The sequence below is a fragment of the Balearica regulorum genome, chromosome 1 (genome assembly GCF_011004875.1).
Source record: "Balearica regulorum gibbericeps isolate bBalReg1 chromosome 1, bBalReg1.pri, whole genome shotgun sequence".
NCBI classification, from domain to species: domain Eukaryota; kingdom Metazoa; phylum Chordata; class Aves; order Gruiformes; family Gruidae; genus Balearica; species Balearica regulorum.
This window is the reverse complement of record NC_046184.1, coordinates 31,995,832-32,023,066: the sequence shown is the minus strand read 5'-3', so window position 1 is coordinate 32,023,066 and position 27,235 is coordinate 31,995,832. Positions and strand designations below refer to the sequence as shown.

The 27,235-nt window shown below is 37.3% G+C and overlaps 1 protein-coding gene across 24 annotated transcripts in view; it reads right to left on the bottom strand.

Moving 5' to 3' along the window:
• Window positions 1-27,235, bottom strand: part of NRCAM (neuronal cell adhesion molecule) — a 165,720-nt gene that overhangs the window by 90,553 nt on the left and 47,932 nt on the right. For 22 of the 24 annotated variants that reach the window (XM_075744408.1, XM_075744416.1, XM_075744379.1 and 19 more), the window contains exon 2: window positions 20,564-20,658. The exons of the other annotated variants lie outside the window; for them this stretch is intronic. The gene's annotated coding sequence lies outside the window, so the exon portion shown is untranslated. The remainder of the gene's footprint in view (window positions 1-20,563; window positions 20,659-27,235) is intronic. 24 annotated transcript variants of the gene reach the window in all.

The following is a 27,235-nucleotide window of genomic DNA, read 5'->3' as shown; positions in this document are numbered from 1 at the left end:
CTTTTTCACTCAGATTAATCAGTTACTCAGTACGACTATTCTTTTGCGTGGCCTTCAGCGAGGACCCAGTTTCTTCATGTCCCCATGAGTCACATCCATATTTGCTTTTTAAATTACTTTTCACTTCAGCATCCCAGTTGCTGACTTTAACAGAACCTTATACCGTTCAGTCATTTCAGGCTTATAGTTATGGAAAAACAAGAAATGCATTTTATTTTGATGAAACTTGTTTGAATCCTTGTCTCATGTTCAGCAACTTTAAAATACACAGTGCACAGTCTTTAATGTTTTTCCACATGTTCAGGATAAGATGTTGGATAGTACATGTCACAGGGTTAGACTGTACAGCAGACTACGAATAGATTAACTTAACAATGGGAAGGGATGCACAACTGCTCCCCAATTACTAGGCATTTAATTAGGTCCAGAATAGGCTTTGATAGCTTCAGATCATGTAATTAATAATTCAGAATTGATCTACTTCATCTTAAACCTCATCTAGTCTTTGAATTCCTCTTGCCTTCTTTCATGAACAGCAATGGAGATGTGGCCTTAACATTCCAAGGCTTTAGGACTGTTCCCCCCTTTCCTTCATAAAGGGAAGCTCTTTGGCCATATCCCATTTTCTTCTAGACGACAACACCTTCAGCTTTAAATACATTCAACTGCAGGATGCAAGAAGCAAACAATCCTAGAGTCCTCTTACCATTAAAAATCCTGCATTAGAATTTCTACTTCCTAAAAATATTGTCAGGAAAAGAACTAATGAGAACACAAACTTGAACCTAGATCTACTTTATTTACATCACTTCGCATTAGTGCAATTCTGCACAATCTCCCAATGCACATTGGGAAGAAGAGACCAGAACTAGGCGCCCTACCCTTATACGCTCTCCTGTAACATGTCTGTATCGTAATAGCTCAGCAGCCTGTAAAGCCCACGTTGACTCTTCCATCACCATGTTGCAGACACATTTCACAAGATGACAGATGCATTCACAAATTTCACTGCACGTTTCCATTTAAAAAAATTGGCAATGGCATTTCATTTTTCCTATTTTTATGACTCAAAACATGTCCTTGCATTTCTTCCTAATGAGTTGCAGCATTGTTCCTTGTGTAGTCTGTTAGATACCTGAATTTTTAATTCTGAAGTGCTTTATCCTGCAAACTTTGTAAGTCATGTAAAAAGGAATGTCAAACCTTTATTGGATTTCTCTGAGTTTTATATCCACCAACCTTTTACTCTAATTTATTCAAATAACATTTATTTGGTATATTGGGAATAAAATAGTACAAAAAAGTGTAGGCAACTACCATACATCAATGTGTGCAGTCTCTTGCAAAATAATTCTAACATAGTACCATCCTTCAGATACATTTATCAGGATGCATTTTATACATAATGTGAATTCCATATTTGAAGGTTTTTATTTCTAAAGATAGGAAAATTACTTGTATACATACATCATATAATTACTTAAATTATATAGTTATATAATTAGCAATATATATATGTGTGTGCATATATATACACGTACACATACAAAAACAATATTTAGTCTGCCCTGTGACAAATTAGAACTGTATTTCTCAACTTAATCAGAACCTGTTGCTTTGATGAGTACTCTCCTTTAAAAAAGCACCCTGATTGTGCAGTTCCTGTGCTCACTTGCATCTCAAATACATGGCTGGCACAACAGAGCTTTTCCATTTGCACACCAGTTTGTAAACGATATAGAAATCATTATTAACTAAAAGTCAAAGAAGCTACTGAAAAGGAAACTGAAAAGTCATATTTAAGGTATTTATGGAAAAGGAGTGCAAAGACAGCTACTTGACAGAATGCTGGTTAGGTTAATATAATACTCTGGAATGTGACATAGAGGGAGAATTAACCCAAGATTCTCCATCAAAACTTCACCGAGCTGTATCAGAATTTTAAATCTGTTTTTGCTAAATAATCAGTTAAACCGTGTGCCCTATTAAAGAAGAGCTCATAGGGAAATAAAGATTTGTGAGAGGTTCTGACTACTAATTTCATTTCAACTGTTGGTATACTTTTAGGAAGGAAAAAAAAAAAAGAAATTCTCAAAGCACTGTCAATACAGTAAAATAAGAGAAATATCCCTTTTGACATGAATGCTGGCCAAGAGGCATCTTGGTGTGTAGGTTATTCCAAAAAGGAGATTTTAAAATGCATTTCATTCATCTATGAGAGTCTAACGTGATATTCTTTCAAAAATAAATCAGATGCTGTTTTTTTTTACTCAAAGCTTCATACACAACCTTTTCAGGCAGCACCCTGACCACACAGCTCCCTGCCTCTGCTTCTGCCCAGACCACACACTGACACCTTTAGGCTGTGTTGAAGCTTCTCCCTCCTGTCCAGCATGCTGCTGTCATCCACGGATTTTGTTCCGACCTGTGTGACCGAGCACACACATGCAAACTATCCTTTTTACAAATCTGTAGGAATCCTTTATTTGTTTGTGATTTTCTGAGTGGAAAGATGTTTTTGAGTGGCAAGCCATTTAGCTCTGTGTAGCTTTGTCACAACAAACAGCAGTAGGTATGTCTATCAGCATCAAGAAGCTTTATTTGATGGCAAAAAATAACCATTTAATTTGTACTCTAAAGGTTGTCAGGTACTTTAAACACAAAAGAGAAGTACCAACTGTGTTACTATCACAGAAGGATGCCCACAGGCACAAGAACTTTCTCAGGAAGTTTTCTACTAAACTAGTTGTAAAGATGCTCTACTCAGAAATTCATAATTAATTTACACACAACCTTACGAAATACAGAATGCAATGAAAAACACATGAACCTTTCTTGATGGAAGAAAGTATACTTTTTGAACAGAGGTGAATGCACTCCTCTGGTACTGAGAGTAGGTAGAGCCTTTCCTTTTGCCACTTGACTGAGATCGAGTGCTGCAGTGGGCAGACACAGAAGGCACTTTCTACTGTTCCCAGAGAGCCTGTCCATCCTTCTTCCAGGCTGTCATGGCTTGCTTTAAAGGAATTACAAAACAAGGCAGGAATAAAAGCATTTTGTAAATAATCTACAGATTCAATTTTTGTCATCTCTTGCCAGGCAGAACATTTAATTTCTTCTGTCATTTTGCCACTAGATTAGGTCAGTAATTTACTTACAAAACTCTAGTATAAATTTTAACATGAGAAGGATGTTTCAAAACAACTTTTTCCTTTTTAATTCATGGCTGGTTTGGTGGCATTGCAAAAATTGATGAATATACTGATAGATGACTGGATGACAGGTTTCAAAGAAATGCTTTTGCTTTCTGTGGCTAAACATTTGACAGTTTTCTTGCAGAAATGTGTTTCCTGAATAACAGTTTATAGAAATGCAACAAAAAGGAATTATACCCCAAAGTTATAAAAGCCAAAACCACATGAACTGTAATTATTTTAGAAACTAAGTGGCCATCAACATTTGTATATCCAGTCTTTGTTGTTTTGTTCTAGCACTGTACACTGTCATTATCTGTTCTTTCAGCAGTATTAAAAGGCTTTACAAACTGCTGATACTCAGTCATTTACTCTATAGTGAAGCCAGAGAGCTTTACAACATTACCGGACCACGTCACATATTAAAAGACATTTAGCTACTGCAAAAGAGGACTCCTCATGCCAGACATGACATTACTGAGCCATTACAGTACTCGCATCTGCTAATTTTTAGAAGACACATGAGAATTCATGAATCCCAAAACAAAACCAAAAGCCTCTGTGGAATACATACGAGATTATGTATTCTTCAGTGTGCATTATTTCACAATGTTTCTGCTTTGGATTCCATAAATCCTATATAGATGGATCGTTTAATAAGAGCTTGAAAACGTTGATGCTTCATAGACACTTTTCCAAATGTAATGGTTTTTTATTTCACAAAGGACTTACATGGGTTGCAAAAAGAGGCATAACAGGAGAATTTTTACATCACAAATTTTAGATTTCACCTTCTGCAACATAGGGTACACAATCCCTGGTGTTTAATTAGACATCTGAAATCACCTGCTACATTTTACTATTCTAATACTGATCCTAACTGAATGCAAAGTGATATCATAAGCATTTTTTCCCCTCTGATGAAAGTACCCACACAGCCCAATCTAGTACTTTACTGATAACGTTACAGGGTTAGTGAGATTTTAGCTCTGAGGTTATTCTACCGGCTCCTGCCTAATAAGTTTAGGGCCAAAACTTTTAGTTCTGTATCCTTAGACTTATACATGCAACACTGGGCTCCACTTGACAAAACCAGTCACTATCCCCAACTCTTCAGCATCTTACACTGGTTTCTGGTCCACCACTGTAGGTCTGTGCCCAATTTAATTTCATCACTAGCATACAACAGTTCTGTAAAGTTATGGACAAATGTTGTCTTCCAGCTGGCTCGGCTGCTTGCTCAGCCCTTCCCTCCCATGGGATGGGGAGGAGAATGGAAAAAAAAAAAACCCTCTTGTAGATTGAGATAAAGACAGTTTAATAGGATAACAAAGGAAGATAATAATGATGATGATTATGATAACAAATAATAAACAAGTGATGCACAAATGCAATTGCTCACCACCTGCGGAAAAAACCCAATCCGATGCCCAGCCTGTTTCCAAGCAGTGATCCCACCTCCCAGCTAGCCTCCCCAGTTATAGATGGAGCATGACATTATATGTTTGGGAATATCCCTTCGGCCAGTCTGGGCCAGCTGTCCTGGCTGTGCTCTCCCAGCTTCTTGGGCACCTGGCAAGGCCTGGGAAGCTGAAAAGTCCTTGACTTAGTGTAGACATTACAACTACCTAGCAACAACTAAAAACATCAGTGTGTTATCAATACTATTCTCACACTAAATCCAAAACACAGCACTATACCAGCTACTAGAAAGATAATTAACTTTATCCCAGCTGAAACCAGGACAAACACCCATCTGTCTACACGCTAAATCAAGAAGTCACTGACAGTGTTAGAAAACGACAGTTACATCAACACAGGATCGTGTGCTCCCTCAGCCGTTTCCTGTTGTGAATGAATGGTGAAGAATTATGGTATCTTAAAAAGCAACAGCCTCATAACAGCTGTTTAATGATAATATCCAAACAAGGGCCAGGCGTATTTGCTGTATGAAATGTCACATACTGTGTCACAGAAAGCTTTTCATATCCTGTCACAGCCACTCTCCTTTCAAATTAATTTAGTTGACAAAAGCATAGACATCTTTGCGTCAAACTTTCTACCTATGTAGACTAGTACAGATGAAAAGAGCTTGACAAAATTCAACTAGGAAAGTAAATTAAATCATCTGAACCTTATTCCATCAGATTTTATTGCACTACGAATACAGTCGCATCACAGACAATGATAATTAATTATATCCTCACTTAGTAACATCAACAGAAATTCTGATGCTGAGGTCAGTTAGACAAGATTGCATCCAAACATGTTCCTCAAATCAAATAAGGTTATTATGTGGTTGAGTACAAGTACCAAAGGAGCTACACACCCTGCTACAAAGTGTGTGCCTCCTGGGGGAAAAAAAAAAAAGAAAAAGAAAAAAAAAAGAGATTATGCTGAACTGATGTGGTTTAAATTCAGGAGAGGAGCACAGGTCAAGTAATCTGCTTTCCTGAGGTCTGTGACAATAGAGCAGGGTACAACAGAGTGCCTGAGAGCAAAGGTGTAACCTTTCTCTCATATGCTCGCTTCTCTGTGCAACATCTCCGTCTTGAAGGTGCCCTGAAGCCCTGAAGGCAAGATCTATAGCCTACAGCAGAGACCTCCGGTGAACAACAGGTGTAAGAGAAGAGCTGAAGCTTTGTAAGAAGAGGAGATGATGTGCTGCAGCTGCAAGAAGAATCATGGATGCCGGAACATTTGTTGTTACAATCTGCAACTCAGTGTTCCTACTATTTGTTTATTTGTATTTTTCCAGGGAAGAAAGTCTTGTTCTTAACTGGTTAGGTCATTCATCACTGGACGCCATGCAACTCAGGAATATTAAATAGCCTGATGATTAACAACCTAAGAATATCAAATACTGTACATGCAAGCCACAAGATCCTACTTGAAGGCCTTGGAATAAAACCAGAAACAACAGACACAGGCTTCCCAGCACTGAACACTGTAAGAATATAAGCACCTAGCTCCAGAGAAGAATTCACATCGTTGGTCTGAGCATCTACATTCCCTAGAACACTGCACAAAAGAGACAGATCTTTGTGCACAGTATTCACAGCAATTAGCAATTTCAGTGAGGAAATGCCTATCACAGGAACAGAAACTACTGAAAAAATTTAAATTCTTTCTCCTGAGAGTTCAAAGTACTGTTATACCAGCATGAAACCAGAGCTGAAAACCTGTCGTGCAGTCATGAGACCGTGCCATGACTCTGAGTACGGAAGAAGGATGCAGCAATGCTTTGCACAGTAGTGTGGTAATGCAACTAAGGAGTAGGAGAAAACCTGTATGCTAGACTTTTTCCAGTTGAGGTCTAAGCTAGCAAAAGACCATAATTACGGGACTTTCAGGAGTTTCTCTCTCCTGAAGCTGGGCCACTGTGCAGCCAAGAAAACATAAGTAACTGCTTCTATGGAGTATATACTGCAAAGCAGTAATAGCAGTATGCTATCTTCCAAAATGTAGGTATCTTCCTGTGTAGGCCTGCCCTCTAATAGAAACCAAATACTCTGATACACTAGTTGCTGTTTTGTGGGAGCTGTTTCTGATCCATAAGAGTGCTCAGTCCCACTTCATAAAGAGTGGACCCTGCTACACCGTGTTTATGAGAACCTAATCATCCTCCTTGGACCTTTCAGTAAAACAGTTACATCAATGAAAAATATCTTTATTCTGTTTGATATGGCACAATAAACATTCAGAGGTTTAAGGAAGCTTTTTTGTGGCTCTTCCCCCTTTAAGTACTAAAGTAAAGCTCTTCGTATCAAAATGCAATTACTTAAATCCTCGCCAACTTCACCATTCCTCCCAGCTCCTCCACAGATAAGACTTAATAAATGGATCTCATTTCAGTTTCAAAATGCATTATCTAAATGTTGCAGTAATGCTAGGAAAACACAAGGATGGTGATGGTTGTTTCAGTCAGTATACTACATTTGTCTGTGGCACACCTTTAACATGATTGTTTCAACAGAGTACAGGCCAAGCACCCCTCCCAGTTTTACTTCCTACTTATGAGTACTCCTACAACTTCACACAGGCTACCTGCATGATTTTTGTGAAAGCAGTATGAAGAATCAAACTCTCAAAATCCTTTTCATAAATTATTTTTGAGACATCAGCGAACACCTTGAAAGGACTAGCTTGGTTTTAAAAAGAACAGGTGTGGATCCAGTTTCCGTATAGTTTAAGCATGAGTTACTGAACATTTTTCTGCATCAGTGCCAAAAAAATGAGTCAAAATGCCCATCAGCTTTTCTAAACTTGTGTTAGTTTTCAACTAAACAAAGTATACTTCTATAGTGAGCAAATTGATTTTACAAAACTTCAGCTTAAAAAGCTTACTTGTAAAGTAAGCTAAACACTGACAGCAGCATACACAAGAAAACATTGAGAATCACAATTATATTTCACACCAGATACTGTTTTGGGGGAACTGTGTAAGGAAAGAAACAAGATTCAATTGTTAACGTAGAAAAATAACTCTTTTATGGTTTCCATTAAATCCCACAACCACTTTTAACATCTGCAAGCTGCAGGAATATTTTGTGACTTTCCAGTGTTTTCTATCAGCTACTTGAATTCATCAACATTTCGCTAACCAAGGATCAGAAGTGCTGCATCTAAAACGCTTATGCTTTTCCACATTCCTCAGCCATCTCATTGCTCTAGTAAACATCCCAAAGTCCCCAAAAGAACAAAATACTGTATTTACTCTTTCAACAGCAAATATTGTGCTAGCTGAATCAAGGAGACATGGAGAAGTATAGTGGAAAAAATGTTAAAATATACTGTAAGATACTTAATCCATTTACTTTGCATGAACTGAAGTTGTCTGATTCTCCAGTGCTCTTGCAAACAGTCCAAGGCAACTAAGACTGGCCTTTAAGTATGTGACTAATTTGGAGGAATGGTTGCTCCATGTTACTCCATATGACCATTTAAGACACAGCTCTATCTCATGAGGTTTACAACTTCTTGACGGACATTAACAGGTAGAAGCATGCTGTCCTTCTGCGGTCTCCTGTTCTGGATATGAAGGAGCTTTAATACCTTCAAAGCCCATGTGGCCTAAGAACTACCATTTCATGTAAAAGACTGGAGAAATTTGTCTGAACAAACTTAAACTAGCAGGACGATATGACAGTCAGTAGCAGGTTATTTAACAAATACCTACAGGCTTTAAATCCTCCTTGCAACATTTTTATCTTTTCTCTAGCTGGAAAACATCCATACCTGCTAGCCAAACATCTATTCTCCTTCACAGTACTTCCTGAGAATTCAATTGTCCTGTAAATTGGCAACAAAACTTTCAAGTTGTAGACCAGCCCTGAGAAACTCCAGAGGGAACAGCCTGCAATACTTAATACATCTTTCTACAGTCAGTGAGGAGGGCAGTTACTCTACAGGCCTCCAGCCATAAAAATCAATTTTTGGACAAAGTTCACTTAGGTAAGTACAGTCATGTAGAGGAGATAGCTGCTCTTACCAAACACAATCTGAAGTTACACTGGAGCAATGCTTTTGAGAACTGGGACATTTATTCAGATAATTAGTGGATCTAGCTACGTAAGTACTACAACTCAAATTTGACAATGTTTCATATTCAAAAATATGTTTCTCAGACAATTTAAACTTCTTCAGTTATTTAAATTCTCTTACACGGTTCTTTCATTCTTGGCAGGTCCTCCAGGTTGACTACTTATTTCAAGTTGGCAAGGTTCAAATGATGAAACAACATAAGAAATACAGTGGAGAGGAGCATTAAGTTACTAAAATATTTTTTTAGTAACTGACACAATTTTAGATTTTCAGTTTCAAACTTTCTCAAAATACATAATTTTCCATAATAAAGCAAAAGGACTCAAAATTCTTGCAAGACAGGAAATGTGAAGATTAAAATGGAGTAATTTATTTTTAAAGAAAATTCCAAGTAACTGTAGGAAAAATCCTAGAAGTGCTGACATAATTTCACAATACTGTAAACTATGTACCTAATGCAGCTCAAAAATCTGTTATCTGTCAGGAAAACTTAAATTGAGGTGACACTGAACTGCAGTAATGCCTAGCATAGTACGAATAATCTATTTTTTTTTTGTTGTTTGGAAACAACTATTTTGCAAAAAAATTGTTTATGCTAGAATACAGACTGTTAATCCCTCATGGCACATTTTATTATGAATATTTTAGTGAATGCTTTTTAAATTGTCAATTCAGAAAAATCAAGATTTGTAAACACTAGATACTCAGGCCTGTTAAGGGTGTTAGAATACATTATCATGAAGGTCTAACCTTAACTGTAATTTTTAATTAAAGATAAGCTTTTTGCATGCAAATTCATACTAAAGATATTATTTCAATAGCTCAGTTATTATTTCTTATATTTTATTTCAGGATCTTCATACAATTTATTTTTACTGTTTCTCGCACTTCATTGACAAGCTTCTCCCATTCAGTGCTTTGTAACCTTTCCATCTACTTGACCATGTCCTAGCAACACAGCAGCTAGAAAAACACAGAAAAAAACCACAGCAATAGATGAGCAGCAGACATTAAAAGATTTTTAAAGAGTGTAAATTATTTAAGAGAAACAACAGAAATTAAGAATATTTTGGAAGCTCCAATCTGTGTAACTATTTCCCACATCTTTGTATCTAAATTCTTTATAATTTTTTAAAATACTGAAATATATGTACACTTGTAGGATAAAGAAGGAGAACAGAGATCAAGAAGGGGGTTCTTAAGTCACAGTCTGGAAAAAAAGTATCATTTACCTTAAAAGTTATGACACTATTGAAAGCTGCATTTAAAAAAAACCAACCAAACAAAAAATGAACACAAAAACCCAAACCAAACCCAACTGGATTTAATTGTATTTTAACTTTTATTTTAAAGTTCAAATTCTTACCAATTCTCACTTAGTCTTCCACCCAGAAGCAGACTCACCCTAATTTAATAGTTACATGACCAGATGGCCCATAAGGGCACATCTGCTTTTAGTCCTGGGATTCTGTACAGGGTCTGCTTGAGTTTCTGAGAGTAAAACTAAGCAATGCAACTTAAGTTTGGAAGTCATGTGTTTTAGTTATCCTCCAAGAAGTGTTAATTTAAAGAATTGGTTTTCTTACATGGTTTCTATGTTTTAACCTCAGTTAATATCTCTGAAAAAAAAGAAAAACATTCTTTGTGCAGAAAAATATAGTCCCTTCATTACCATCTTTGGCCTTGTCTTCTCTAAATTTATCTCTGTACCTCTCTCATAATAATATCCTAACAGAGCATGTACCTTTTTTTTGAGGAACTACTCAATATTTTCTGGTTACTATGAATGCCTCAATGCCAGAGTCGAAGTATTGCCTACAAAGTTGGCGAGGTCTCCTGTGTCCTGTTGAACCTGCCTGAAAAATCTCTTGAGTAAAACAGATGCAGACTAATTAGGGGTGAAAGGGTGGAAGCTTTGGTAGGCTTTTGATCATGTCTGATGATGTGAAATTGATGAGAATTGGAAGTATATATCCAAGGTCAAACGAGATTAAAAAATGGTTCAGAAATGGTCTCATTTCAGGAATAGGACAGGCTGATATCCACTGAGAATTATCAAACATGTACAGCATCTGTTGACCCAAAGGACACTTTATAGGCCTACAAAAGCAAGAAGCACCTCTTATGTCTGGTAAAGACAGTCAGGAAGAAAAAGAGAGACGGAAAGAGAGACACAGAAAGAACATGAAAGTCAGGGAGGTCTTCTGATCCATTATTGATTGGTTTTTCGATCTTCCAGTGGTACTCAGAAGGGAGAAACTATCTTACATTCACAGAAATATTGTGGTTTCAAGATTACATAACTCTCTCACACACACATGCAAAGTGAAAAGCGTGCTGTTCACAGCAAAAGGTATTTAAAAAAATCTGCAAATTTTCTTGCAGGAAAAACATTTGGCATCTATCCCTCCCTTGCAGGCATAACGTTCATTACAGAAGAATCTCTGTGTAAGACTTGTCTTGAGTGGAAAACAGAACCATATACATTGAACACATTGCCAATTCTTGTTTATCTGAAATCTACAGGTCTACATACTATACCAGAACTCATATGTAATATATAGCATGGGTTAAAAATGAACAACATTGAATATTTTAAAAAATGTATTTTAGAAATCTCATTTCGTATCTCAAGAAATGCAAAGAACTAAGAATGAGTATTTCATTAAAAAAAAAAAAAGCTGGCACCTGTATATTAGAAAAAAGTCTGTGGTCTGCTGCTAGACTTATTTTTCATCTTAACCTTCAATTGATAAGCACCTCTGATTAGTTTCCTTTCCTATGTATCCTCAGAGTCTTGCATTATCATATGAAGCACGATGGGGTAGCAAGAGATAAAAAGCCCCAAGAACGTCTTGGGCGAGGCTTCCAATGAGGGAAAGAAAACTATCTACTGCAAATAATGCAGACATTTGAGAGACTACAAGGAGAGAAAGGAACCCATGAACTGAAAATCTGGAAATAGAAAAATCAGTTTTCTACCAGAAGGAGCAATGAAGGAAAGGGCTGAGATTACTGGTCAGAGGACACACATACAAAACAACAACCAGCTCGTATACCTTCCTGCAGCAAAGCACTGCACATTAGTTACCTGTCCAACTTTCCATTCACAGACAGTATCTGCATTGCTGGGACCAAATTTCTCATTTTGTTTTGCAAATCATATTTCAGAGAGTAGACTAAATTGTGAAAACCCTAGTAAAGCTCAAATGCCATGTTAAAGTTTGATCTGACCTGCTTGCAGAGGCACATGTGATACATGCAGCAGAGGAGGAGTTAGTGTACACCACCAGTGCTCCTTCTGATCACAAAAAGGAGCAAGAGATACTACAGCTGCTTCTTTTCTGTGCCTGCTGAGCCTCTTAATTGCAAACAGGCCAGATTCCTTAACCAAAGGAAAAAAGAGCCACATGGACAACCATCCTGAGATCAGGCATAAGCTTTATCCTCCTCTGAAGACAGCAGGGGTAGATAGGAATTAAGTCAGGTACTGTACATACAGTACTGTTGGGAGCAGTGCAGAGCATGAGGAATAAATACAGCTTCCACCTTGCTACTCTTAACACTTCTGTAAGCTTCAGAAAGTTATCTTCAGTTTAGTCAGAAGCAAGCAAGGCTCAGAAAACACAAGCAATTCAGACCTAGTGAGTGGACTGCTATTTTTTCCTAGAGATAGCACAGCAAATTATTGTTCAAGATTTGAAGACTGTAGCAAAGTAATGATTAAAGGCCACTCAATGGAGCAATTACTATTATTTTCAGCAGTAAATGACCTTCCATGCATTTGGTGCCTTCCCCTGGTGTTACTATGTGCTTCTAATATAGGGGAACTATTGACAGCATGATTTTGGGGGGGGGGGGGGGGGGGGGTCAAAGGGGAAGGGAGAAGTTAGTTACAACCCACTAGTTGCCTTTATTCTATCTTAAGCACAGATCTAGATTTGTTAGCCCATTACATCCCCAACTTCTTCAAAATAAATCCATACATTCCAGATACCTCTTCATGTACTACCAATTTATATCACTGATAACATGAACATCTTGTTTCAGAGATTAACATGTAGCTCAATCAATAACACACAAATGATTCTGCTGTCTTAAAGATTTAGAATATCATTTTCTTGAAACAAATAGTACAAAATTAAAATGAAATGTTACACTCTATCAGTCACTTAAATATTCATATGCATTTAGACATAATACACTCCTGTTGCAAAACACTAGAAAAATATTCAGACAATTAAGGGTTATCTATGCTCCTCTGCAAAAGGACATCAGCCTTCAACAAAGGCTGAAGTCCTCCAGATATTAAAATGCACATTTGCTGCCTTTATTACATCCATTATATTTTATGGATGCATAAATCTGTCCAGATCATCCTGTAATAGTATGTCTGTTCATTACATTTACTAAATCTTCTATAAATTTATAATAAAACCAAGAAACTGCATCTTTTCTTTTATTACAGACAGTAATAAAAAAATTGTGACTTAAACCAACTTGTCCCTCTCCATGTTGAACTTTGTCCTTTATATCTTGCTGTAATCCATTCCAGTGGTCTTTTCCTAACTGATTTTGTAAGCTCATCTTTTGCGTCATACAGTATCACAAGTTTTTCAGAAATCGTGATTATGTCCTTTGTTTCAGTTTCTTCATTTATTACTACATACTCCTAAATATGTGAGCATGAGCTTACATGCTGGCAGATCATTCTATAAAAAATTTCGCATTTCCAAGTCAGAATTCCACATGACAGATCCAGAGAAAAAGGATGTATTCTGGGATTTCATTACAAAAGGCTTCAGCAGAATGCTGCAGTCTTTCTCAGTACTATGTTCCTTTGCTCATTTCTCATGTTAACATGCTCCATAAAATATTTAGTGAAATTAGACTTTAACCAAGTAAGTATAATGCTTCCCACCAGTATCTTAATATTTTATAAAGTATTGAGTCAAGGTGGTGCTACGGCTTTTGTACATTCCTAATACCAATTCCTAAAATCACAGCAGAAGGGGGGTTGCAGAAAACACACAGCCAGGCTTCTTCAAGGTGCACTACAAAAAGCCAAGAGGCAGTAAGTAGTCATTAGAGCAAGTTAGAGCAAGGAAAAGTTCAATCAGACTTAAATGAAAAATTCTCCAAGGAGAGCAGTTAAGGACATACTAAATTGCCCAGGGAAGCCATAGAATCTCTACCCTTGGAGATTTTTAAAACTGAATGGGAAAAAGCCCTGAATAATCTGCTCTGACTCTAATGTGTGCCTTGCTTTGAACAGGAAGCTGGACTGGATGCCTTCCAGGCTCACAGCAGACCTTATTTTATTATTCTACTAACTGTATAGCTTGAAGAGTCTTTAAAAATCAAATTATGTATTTGCCATACAGAGTAGCTGAAATAAGTAAAAGCATGCGTGTAAGTTTCACCTAAGCTTCCACTCAGGCATTTTATGGGGGGAGAGTTCTTTGTAAAACTACATAAACTTTACCATCTTTCAAACTTCAGGACAACTTAGGTCACAACTGCAAGTTGTGTCCACTCACGTAAAAAAAATTCTTCAGCTGGAGCTTAAAAATTTTGTTTAATATTGGTCAACTTAAGCATTTGCTTTATTCTGTCAGATTTGTAAAAGTAGTTTATGGTAACCTTTACTGGTTCACTACCTCTCCCCTATCCCCCCTCCATGCTTCTTTATAAAACAAACATATGCACAAGCTGGTGTTAATGTATTAAGTGGGAGAAAACTAGATAGAATCTCGTAGTTGTTCTGTAATTAAAGCAGAATCGGCTACAGGGAGTACTGTAAACCATTGGGAAACTTGGAACTAAAATAAGAAAATAGCATTTGTGTTAAAGGGAGTGTCTTGGCTTGGCTTTCGGTTCTACTTCTATCTAGCGACAGACTTGTAACAGAAGATGTTTGATTGTACCAATGTAAAAGTACATAACTGACTCCACCAATGTTTAAAATACTTTAAATCGCTCCTCTTACTGATCCAGAAAATGGGTACTTCCCAAGTTTCAAGTAAGTTTTGAGTAGTGAAGTGTTTCCCAGCTCAGGAAAGCTTTCCTACTACTGGAGTTGGTGCAAGTATTTGAAAAGAACATCCAGTATGTGGTTTTCTTTCCCAGTTTGTACACTCAACAGCATAATATTTTTAAAGAAAACTCTTGAACTACAAGCATTCCTAAAAGAGTGAAAGACAGAAAAGGTGCAGTCATGCATCTCCGGAAAGCAAAGCTTTGAGATCATTTGGGCATACTGAGAGAACTCAGACACAAACTGAAACACAGGAGGTTCCCTCCAAACATCAGGAAACATTTTTGTACTGTGAGGGTGACCGAGCACTGGCACAGGTTGCCCAGAGAGGCTGTGGAGTCTCCACTCTTGGAGATATTCAAAAGCCATCTGGACATGGTCCAGGGCAATGGGCTCTAGGTAGCCCTGCCTGAGCAGAGGGTTGGACCAGATGACCTCCAGAGGTCCGTTCCAACCTCAACCCTTTTGTGATCCTGTAAGCATGCATTTTGTTACAAGAGTTAAAACATTTGGAAATAAACATAGCTAACTGAAAAGGTATTTTAATGGTGCATATAAGTACTTTATTCTGATAAAAGAATTCTGGATGGTAACAGCAAGGTATGTTAACTTGATTTTCAAAGATCTTTACTGAGAGTTTTAAATTTTTTGAGTTTCAATATCAAGAAGAAACAGTAACAAAATATTTCTCCTAAAGCTGCCCACGTTATACTAGCAGCAATATATTTAAAAATGGACAAAAATAGTGAGAATGAGTACAACAACATTTTCAAAGGAGGAATAATAATTCTAACTTGATTAAGAGAATTGCAAAAAAAGACCAGCTGAAAGAAGCAGTGAAATTCATAGGCTGAAGTTCCACAAACAAATGTTTCTGCAGCAGCTCACTGACCTCCTATTCTCCCTCATTTCTACTTATTACCGCCTTCCCTGCTCCTTGTTAGCACTTACGCACCACTCTTTTTGTGCTTGCACACGTTTGAGTAGACATACAGATAGGCAGATGAGGTAAATTAAAAAAATAATTAAAATTGCCTATCAAAAATTTTGTTCCTCTTTAACTGGATCAATTCCCATTGATTAAACAACTATGCTGTTAAATTAACTGAGGTATCCAAGCACCTAAAATGAGGTAGAATAAATCTATGTCTTAATATTTGTGGTTGCTGCCTTCTATGTTTCACAGTCTTAATGGGATATTAGTGAATGCATAAACAGAAAGGAACAAAAACAGGGCACTCAAATATATTCCCACGATCTTTCACTATTGCTTCTCTTGCAAGAAGCTGAAAGCTCAGAAAGCTTTCAAAGACAGAGAAAAAAATTTTTTTTAAAAAAGGTTTAATGTTTATTTTCCTTTCTTTCTTTACCTTCCCTCCCCTTTTAACATTACATTAATAAAAAGTTATAAAATGTTTATTTGTGGCATCTGTAGTTGTATTCATGATTACTGCAGGAACTGACTCAAATTTGCAATAATACATGTAGTATTAAAGTGATATTCCTAAGTCATGACCAAAAGTTCTTGTGAAAACACTCTATTCATCCATAACTGGATTTTCATATTTTCACTACATGCTGTCCTTTTTTAACATATTGAAAAAACACATTGCAAGAGACCTAAATAAGGAACATCTGAAGAAAGAGGTCCATTTAATTTAACCAATTTACATATGAGGAAATCAGAGATTGTAAAGTGAGAAAAGAAACTGGGCAAAACTTAACATTTTATAAAAACACTACAATTATCCTAGAAACTATACGCTTACTACATTTAGGCAGGCTTTAGTAGAAACAGAGTGGCTAAGATCCCTAAATAAGTTACAACTACTTCTGTTTAAAACTCTGTTTAGCTGTAACTGAATTTATGAAACACATCAGTTTATTATCACTAAATAAAAGCTTTGGGATGTATTTTTAACACAAATAAATTCATGCTTTTCCACAAACAAAACTAGCAGTGTTCCCTTTCTATAGCCTTCCATTTTCCAATCCATTAAAATTGTCTCTGATATCTAGAGGGAATTTCTGTCATTTAAAAATACTTACCTTTACATTCTTGAATAAGAAAACCTTTTCATCCTCTCTTTAATGATGTGAAGAAACTATTCATTAAATATGCTTCTCTTTTCCAGATGATTTCTCCTATCAAGTTAAATTTTAGAAACTAGATGATATGCGAGTCCTGTTAGAACAAGGACATTTTTCACAATAAAAGTTTTACAAGAAATAATGTAAATTTGAAAAATCGTACTTCTGTTACTACTATAAATAATTCCTCTGATTCTTACCAATTAAAAGTTTTCTTTCTTCAGTCTGTTTATCTTACAGCAAACAGCTGTAAGACATGGTGTGAAACCTTTTTTTTGTCTTTTTTTTTTTTCCACCTCTGTCAGTAGGTCTTTTTATTAATAAGGAAAGCAAGATAGGAACATAAACAGTTGCTATATAAACAATGCTGTCAATAGCTATGTTGCTGACTTCATACCACTTAGAATACTTTCAAACTTGACAATGTTTAAATGACTACTCTTCACACTTTTAAAAATATAAACATTGATATAAACATTCACATTTAAAAAGCATTAGTTTAGAAACACACATGCAAGTCAGCCAAAACAAAACTGAAAATACTGTTCTAAAACACTGAACTGAGGAGACACTCATTTCATGAGCAACCTTGCCATTAGCACCTGCTGGGACTGAGACACTTTGAGCAGAACAGATCAGCTAATGGCTGGCTCAGTGGATGACAGGAGAGCAGCAGATGTTGTTTATCTTGACTTTTGCAAGGCTTTTGACACTGTCTCCCCTAAAATCCCCATAGACAAACTGATGAAGTACAGGCTACAGAAATGGACAGTGAGATGGGCTGAAATCTGGCTGAACTGCCAGACTCAAAGGGTTGTGATCAGCATGGAGTCCAGCTGCTGGACAGTCACTGCTGGTGTATCCTAGGGATCAATACTGGGACCACTACCATTTAACCATTAATGACCTGGATGATGGGACAGAATGCACCCTCAGCAAGTTTGCTGATGAAACAAACTGGGAGGAGTGGCTGATACACCAGCTGGTTGCGCTGGCATTCAGAAGGACCTTGAGAAGCTGAGTAATAAGCCAACAGGAATCTCATGAAGTTCAGCAAAAGAAAATACAAAGTCCTGCACCTAGGGAGGAATAACCTCAGGCACTAGTACAGGATGGGGGATGACCAGCTGGAAAGCAGCAGAAAAGTACCTGGGGGTCCTGGCGGACTTCAAGGAGACCATGAGCCAGCAGTGTACCCTTGCAACAAGCAAGGTCAATGGCATCTTGGGCTGCATTAGGAAAAACATTGCCAGCAGGTCAAGGGAGATGATCCTTCCCCTCTACTCAGCACTGGTGAGACATGTCTGGAGTGCTGTGTCCACTTGTGGGCTCCCCAGTACAAGCATCAGCATCCTAGAGTGAGTCCAGTGAAGGACTGCAAAGACGATTAAGGGATTGGAGCATCTGACATATGTGGTGAGACTGAAAGAGCTGGGACTGTAGTCTGGAGAAGAGAAGGCTCAGGGAGATCTTATCTATGTGTATAAATACCTGATAGGGGCAGGGGTAAACAACACTTCTCAGTGGTGCCCCATGACACAGCAAGAGGCAATGGGCACAAATTACAGCAGATGAAATTCCATCTGAACAAAAGAAAGCACTTTTCTACTGTAAGAGTGGTCCAGCACTTGAACCGGTTGTCCAAACAGCAAGCTGCTCTAGTTGACCCTGCTTTGATCGGGGGGGGGCGTTGGACTAGACGATCTCCAGGCACTCTTTCCAACCCCAGGTATTCTATGGTTCTTTGAGGAAGATACAAAAGCAGAGCAACTACATCTGAGTAATATGGGCCATGGACTTAACGTCAGCTGTTTTCTCAGCACAGACCAAGCCTTCAATATGATAAAATAGTTCCTTTGCACATCAATTGCCTGTATCTGACTGCATTTCATGAAGGTCAGTTGTTTATTAGACTTAGGAAAAGCCTCATTGTACAGGTACAACAAAACAAATTCTTTTTCTCTCCCACACATTTCCTGACACCCAAACCTCTAGGTCTAACCAGTATGAAAACTACCTAACGTAGAGATTAAGACAATGTATTTGTTTTCACCAGTCAAATCACTTTATTGTCTATTACAATGTCCATTTGTATCAGCAAACATCCACTACTTTAATGGACTTCTTTGCCCCCTCTCCAGCCAGAACTCAAGCGGTAAAGCTAGTTTAACCAAAACAGGCTAATGGGAAATCATCCTTCTCCTTTCACAATGACTGTTCTCTCGCATCAGTGTATTGACAGTTTTGTTTTACAGCTGTAGGAAAAATGAGAGGAATCAAGAGAACGTCACAGAGAGAAGCTAGAACATCTCACTCATGAGGAGCAGGCACCTGTGCACTGACCCAATTAGACATTCAAACACTTGTCACTTTGGAGCTGGCTGGTTGTCACTCATCCAAGTAGCCCCAGGGGACCTATTGTATGGTGGCATTCCCTAACAGGAGAACTGGAGCTATGGAGGCAATGAGGGCACAGTGATAGGGTGCCAGGATCCTGGTGAGCGAGAGCAGCCAGCAGCAAAGCCAAAGAACTTCTGAGCTTCCTTAACTTGGTTACCATCCAAAGGGCCTTTCAGAGTCTTCAATGGTTATCTTTTTTTCAGAGCAGTCTAGTTTGAAAACCTTACAGTAACAGTCCTCTTTATCCAAAGCTACATTTAACTCTTGAGTGACTAACACAAGAACCGTTTCAGAAGAGATCCCTGAAAGATTAAAAAAAAATAAATCTTCATTGCAGGGATAAGATGCACTAAACGTTACTTTTAGCAACACCGCCGACACATAATTAAAAAAATCAAAACATTTCAGTGCCCATCTCATCCCTTCTCTGTTTTAAGCATATTATTGATGCTTTCAGATGTTCTGTCTGTTTGAACACATAAATGAGGGATAAAACACTGTGCAGCTATCCACGCCTACGCACTATAAAAGATAGAAAAGGTCTGTTCTAGTAGACTGTGTACAATACTGTATTCAAGACCCCCAAATCAGATTTTTCATTTTAAAAAAATCAGATATTAAAACACAGATGACTATTCAGCAGCTACTACTGACTTCAAGTAAGGCTATCTCTGTTCTTATGCTGAAAGATTTATGCAATTCAAATATAAAAGAGCAAGGAGGAGTTGGGGGAGGATTGAAACAAAAAAAAATCAAAGCTTACTTCAAAACTTCCAAAACAGGCATTTAACCTTAGGACCTAAACCATGAGAATAAAGAATTCAGAATGTCCCCATCACCAAATCTGTGGTCTATACTAGAAAAACAACAACTTCTATTTTTTTGGTACAAAAATATCTTGAGTTCCTTCTAAGTCTATTTTTGTAGACTCACTTTTTTACTAGTTGACTTGTCCCGACATCTGTTCTCTCCAGCAAGGAACATCAGAGATGATTAAGCCTACCTTCAATTATGCGAAGCTTTGAAATACTTTTAGCTGCTTTTCCAGTTAACATTTGATATGAGCCCTTTAGTTAAAAGCTGAGCTGACATTTTAAAAATTATATTAATCACAAACTGTTAACTCAGACAAACCTGGAAATACAGGTAAACACAGAACACATTATATGACTAGCCTGATAGTACTTAAAAGAAACTGAATAGAAAGATAGAAACTTAACAGAGAAATTCAGCTTCCCCCCCCCCCCCCCCAGTTAACATGGGGGACTAAAATTTAGAGGGAATAAAATCATCTTACCTTTATACAAATAGCTTCAGAGCAAGATGGGCTATCTCTTTACTTTTCCTTCTTTCTTATCAGCTGTATGACAGGTATTTATGTTACTGCCTTGCCTGAAAAAATAATATACAACCTGAAATGTTTACAGAGGCCAATAATTACCTTCACTGTTAAAACTACAACAAATACATCAGATACGTCTTTATATAGCTGTAGTGCTAAATCCAGTTGAGTCAAGTGGAATGGTATTTTAATAGGAATTGATTTATATATGTATGAAGAAAAAATAAGAGGGATTAAGAACAAAAGAAGCTCCCTAGGTTTCAAAATCATATTTTGCATTTAGGTCTCCAAAATAACATAGCTGGTCACATCAGATCAGACCAGACTGCCCCTATAGTTATCCAGGTTTGCTCCATCATCAGTGAAAAACAGTCAGTGCTTCACAAAGCTTGAACAAGCTAGTAGGGAAGCCTAACCAGATCTTTCAAAGTTCAGTAACCTAACTTAAGGCCCACCAGGTACTTCTGTCTGCTCAGGACCAAACACTACATCAGTGCTCTTTGGGATAGAGATGTCCAAGCTTCTGAAAAGACTGGAAGAGGTCACACTAGCTGACAGCAAGCCTTTACTGCAGGAAAAGTCTTTGGTCACAGCACTTGCCCAGAAAGACAGAGATGTGAGGTTACAGTCAATTTGTAAACTGTCTGATCTCCCACTTTTTAGGAGAATATCCTAAATTCTAATTGAGGGATGAGACAGACAACCCCCTCCCCTCCACACACCCTTCAACCCCCGCAACTGAAAACACCATACAAAGAAAGACGAAAGAGCAGGAGAGTTTGTTTTGAATTCAGCTGCTACCTTCTTCATTTATTTACAAGAATTATGCACCCAGTTCCTCGCTTCTTATTCTTTGTTACTTGAACATTTTAAACAGATTCAAAGTTTTGTTGAGGATAAGATTGCTTTTTTTTCCATGGTAATGCATCTGTGGAGTTGAACTTTCAAATGAGCAAGATGCAAGTAGGATTATGAATTTTGAAAGTAAGCTTCAAAAAATTTCTAACTAAGGATTCCCCTTACAGTCTTTTAATGTTATAGTACATGTTGGTCATCTGCAAACTCAGCTATGCTTGCCACTGCATGTAGTCCTTATTTCAGTGAACTGGGGATGAAGTGAAGCTAATAGCAACAGATTAGCATTACTGCAGCACCTGTTATTCTATATACTATACACAAAAGCATAATTACTTTCCTAGAGACAAAAGTTCATCATTTACTCATAATTGTAGATTACCACTATTTTGTAAGGTAAAACAGCAGAGACTACAAAAATCTCAACTTACAACAATGATACAGTAAGATCAGTTTAATTTCCCATCAAACTGATAACATAATTGTACAGTTTCTTTCAGTATACTTTTAAAAGCCTTTTTATTGTTCAATTGGTCTGCCAACTGGCAAAACCCTAACTGTTGACCCGAGCTTTCTTGTAGCCGTTTCTTCCAGTAAGAAGAGCTCTTTATCATGCTCTTTCCAATCAACTTGTTGCTCTTAAGTAATCAAGCACTGGAAATAATTCATTGTCATTGTAACTTTGGGAGTTTGGCATATATACTTTATTTCACTGGGATGAAATTCACTTCAGTAATTCACTTCATTGCCTTCATCTTTATTCAGGCACTCAAATCCCTTCCTACCCCCTGCTTCTACAGTCGGCTGGAACAGCTGCCTGCAAACCAACAGGACCTCAATGAGCCAAAGTCAACGCAGAACTTGCATTCAGAATTGCTACATGCATGCAACTCCTAATTGACCAAAACACTCAAGTATGACAACGATCACACATATTCCATTATATAAAGGTAATGGCTACATCTACCCTGCCTCCTGCCTGGTTCAGTCCACCAACTCACTGCTTCCAAGACAAAACCAGAGCACGGTCTGGAGAATACTACAGCACAAGGGCCCCTTCCAAAGGGCAGTACGGGTAAGACTACATAAATTTGGATTCTCCGCTCTAGACAGTCACACAATTCTCCCATACAAAGGCACTGCATCCTCAGTTGCACAACTCCACCTCCTGCCTCCATGTGACACTCTGGATGGAGCACATGCCATGGACCTAGAGCACTAGGCTGCAAAATCCTATCTTTGATAGGCTGCAACACAGTACTCACTATTTCAGATACTCTGAACTAAAAACACTAGCTGCATATTAGAGCTGCAGGAACACCACAGTACTCTGATGAAACTCAGATTATGGCCAGTCTACTTTATAAGAAGAGACTAATTTTCTAAAACATTAAAACATAGAGGCAGACCAGCCGCTGCGAACTAGCCTACCTTGATGACAGAAATTTGTCCCTGTATTGCTGTTATCAGTAAAACACAGCTGTAGCATCAAGGGCTATGTTTAAAAGTTAGGCATGATCTTAAACCCAGGAATGGCTTGTGTAAGACCTCACATACAGCAGAAAACTAGAGCTCTGTTCACACTGCAGGTAACCTTCCCCAGACTTCTAACACTCATTAAAAGGAGGGAAAACTTTACTGCTTCGTTCCCCTTACTCTTCTGAAGGAAACATGGTTATGTAATAATATATATGGTTTGGGACATACTATAATGAATTACAATTTTCAGTGTTTTATTGGGAGAAAAGAAACTGTACTAATGTCAAATGGTTTTCAATTGCTGAGTAAAAAATAGTCAGAATATCAGTCTCTTTGGATGCCTGGATTACATACATGCTGCTCCAAAAATAAATATTTGCTATAGTTCTTCTTGACATCTGCAGCTTTAACCTATTTACAGTCCATGATCAGATTCTTTTGCTGTGACATTATTTATTTTCTCTGATAGTCTCTCAGGAGGGAGCTTGAAACTCCCGCAAAATCATACCCATGAGGTGTTCTGTGAGACATGTACAGAAGAGCACCAGAACATCCAAAATTCAACTCAGATGGAATGAAGATGAAACAATCTCAAATTTACTTTTTTTTTTTTGCTGTCTGATAGCTGCCATAAAAGTTTGAATTCTTATTCACAAAACTAAGTGCATGAAGAGGATACTTTGAATGGCTTGGTGGCATGATCTGACAGAAGTCAACAGGTAAAGTCCCATATATTTCATTCTAGCCAGGATCATGTCCAAACATGTAAATTAATAACCAGATGTCTGGTTTCCAAAGTGAGAGGAGTGTTTGTACCCTTACAGGAAAATCATTAGATAGCACAAATTAAAACAAAATATAAAAATAAATAAATCAAGATGGCCAAAAAAGATGGTTTAAAAAAGTCTATAGATTTGATTAAACATGTTTTAAAATGTATTAGATGTATTTGGGGTCTTGTAATTTCTGATTTTCTGTGTATGAGTTTGCATATTGTGCAAATGTAAAGCACACTCTACTTTTCCGCACCTGACTTTATGCTTATTGTGTACTTCTTTATTTAAAAATCTAAAGAACTAAAATTTCATTGTCGCTTTACAAACCTTTCCACTAATAGTGTTGATGGACGTCAGGGAGGTAACATGTAGAATGAAAAATACATAGATTGCAATACATTACTATGCAAAAAGTTCAAGTGTAAAAAATTCAAAACAAAATTTCCATTTTTATTCTATATGGCCAAATGGTTTTATATAAAATATATTCAAAATATTCATTAAAAGGTTAAGACATTTTAATGTTCTTAATGTAAACCTACAAAGCAATAGAATGATACGATATGCAGCTTTCTCCTAAAATTAATATCTATATACACACATAGATATAATTCAGTTTCCTTTTACTTTACAATACTGTAAGAAAGTTATTTAATGCAAAACATTTTCAGGAAACCTGGACAGGTATTTGCTTTGTAACATACAAAATTTATTTAGTGTATTTAAGCCTGGTTTTATGCAATCCAGTACTGCAGAGCTCTATTATTCACCCTCATGTCATTTCTTCTTTCAGAACTAAGGAGTGATGAGGAGCCCTCAGAAGAGAGAAACTACCCTGTTGGTTGATGAGGGTAGTGATCCATCTTTCTGTCATATCTATCTTATTTCTGGTAGTGCTCAACCCCAGAGGATTCTGACAAAGTAATAATAGAATAAAATATCCTGGAAATACACCAAAAATAACTGTTCATTTTTTTCATTTCTCATACACACATCCTCATGAAGACATTTCCTAAGGGAAGCAGCACAGCCTAGATAATATTGAGATCTATTAGAACAATGCGTTAATTTTACATATATAATAATCTAAACAGAATATAAATTTCATCTGATCTTTACACATTGCAAAGTCATGCTCTTCCTCCATGAATACAAACTATAGCAGCATTGATTTCAATTCCCAGACTTAGAACCAAAGTGAAACGTTTCAGTAAGTTATACGGAATAGGTTTATTCTCTTCTTCAAAGGTATAAATTCCATTTCCTCATGTTACTCTATTCCAATAAGGGAAACTAACCAATACTAAGGTACACAAATCTCAACTATGGAAGTGATTGAGAAGAATCAGAATAGAAAAAGGAAATTGGCCATTACCTTGTGCATATTGGTATATAGTCCTCTTAGTCCTCTTCCCCCCCCTCCCTTTTTTTTCTCCTTTCTTTTTGTTAGCAAAAAGTAAGAATTTGTAACATGCTCCCTTTCGTGTTGTAATCCTGACAAAAAACTGCTGCTAAGCCCTGCTGTTGCTGGACTGCGTGCAGAAGCACGTACAAGAGGAGACGTTTCCAGCAGCCCGTTGCTTTGTCCGCGGCCCTCCCAAGCTTCTGTGTGATCAGCACAGGCTTTGTGGCCATACAATAGGGGTTAAACATTTCCCTGTATTTATTTAAAAGCAGAGCTAAATCTGCTTAGCTTCATGAACCTTTTAGTAAAACGATGTTCACTGTATAAGGGTATTTTTTCATTTGTTTGTTTATGAGTAATTGGCTTATATCAACAAAAAGGAAAAAAGTTCCTTTTCATTAAACACACTACATAAACAATGCAGCCAGTAAAATCAATGAATATTTTTATCCAGATCTTACTGTATCCACAATTTCCCCCTAAGCAACTACCTGTGACTTGCCTCTTAACTAGTTTCATTTTTCCTTTATGTTCATTGTACTTGATACCTTGCCAGTGGGGCAATCCTCTGGTCTCCATCAACAGTGTCTGAGAGCCAAATCATTGCAAAAGCTACTATTTGTGCTGAGTGGTGAAATTCCAGTACGAGGAAAAAAAAAATTAAACATACTGAGAAATAAAGGAAAACATTACAGAAGAGTTGAATGTGCTTGCCCACAGTATTAAAGCCACCAATTTCACATAGCACATGAACCTCAGGGCAACCTTTGCTTTACAAGGAACTACCTTGAGGCAACGCTAGTACAGAACAGTGGCTGTTCTGCCACAAATTCAGATTTATTTTTTTATTTTTTTAAGTCCAGTTAAAACTTTTCCAACTAAGAGGTTTGCAGCCTTTTTATAGGTAGCAGTAAGAATTCTGTCACCATTTATTAGCACCAGCATTAGTTTGGAACAATAACTTCATCTACTCCTTTGAAACCGATTCTATTCTCAAAGTTTATTAGAACAATGCTTTTCTTCACAAAAGCACAACCTCTACTTAAGAATCTACTTCAAAGCAGATTGCTAGTGAGGTTTAGTAACGACTGCATCCACCTCACCCCTTAAACTTGCCGAAATAGAACCACAGTATCTCAATTGAGCTCCCACTTCACATATGCACCATGCTTCTAGACCTGCAAAGGACTGAGCTGAGAAGGCTAAAAATCTTAGAAAAATAGAAGTTACAATTACAGGCGATTTATTTTTGATGTGAAGATTTATCATCAAATAACACAGTGTTGATTAGGCAAAACCTCTACCATTCCAAGTTACTGCTCTTTAAATGTACATTTACAACTGCATATTCTGATGACAACAGCTGACATGAAACTGTAAATAAAAAGCTACTTACCATGCCACAGATGTGCACAATATTAAGCTATTATTTGTATTTAGTAACATTTAATTTTTGTAAAAGCTCAATTCTCGAAATCGCTATTTTCATGGTTTTGATCATTCCTTCCAAAATGAAGTCCCAGATGAAAAAGGCAGTTTTACCAATACAGTAGCTTAACCACTTGCTCCCCCACTGCCATTGACAGCACACTATATCAAGAAATTAGCTAAAATATAACCGATTGAACAGTTTTGTTTAACTGGGTTTAAGCAGAAGTTGTATTCTGAATTTTTGAGCTGAATGATGGAGGGGCAGGGCTCATTTTGTCATCTGATTGACCAAGCCTAATCAGAATTATTTCTGCACACTGCTTCACTACAGCTGTAGACCCATTAAACACTAAATGCTCTGGAGGCCCATTCCCCTTCAGCTTCCCACTGTGACTCCTACTTTTCAGCCAGTAGCTACCCAGTGGGCTACTCAAAACATTCAAAAAATGGAGGTGTTATATTTAATGGACAGCTCAAAACCCATAGCAAAATCTGTCACTTGCTGTCAGGACGACAGCTATCACAGTAAAACAGATTCTTTGTGACGGAGACTTAAAAAGAAGCCTTGGAACTGGTTCTCTTACCTCCCAATACATTTTTATTAGGAGATTTTCAGTCACAGCAGCTATTTTTTCTTCAACAGAAATAATCATGTCTGCCTCTGCAAATGTTCACTGAGAT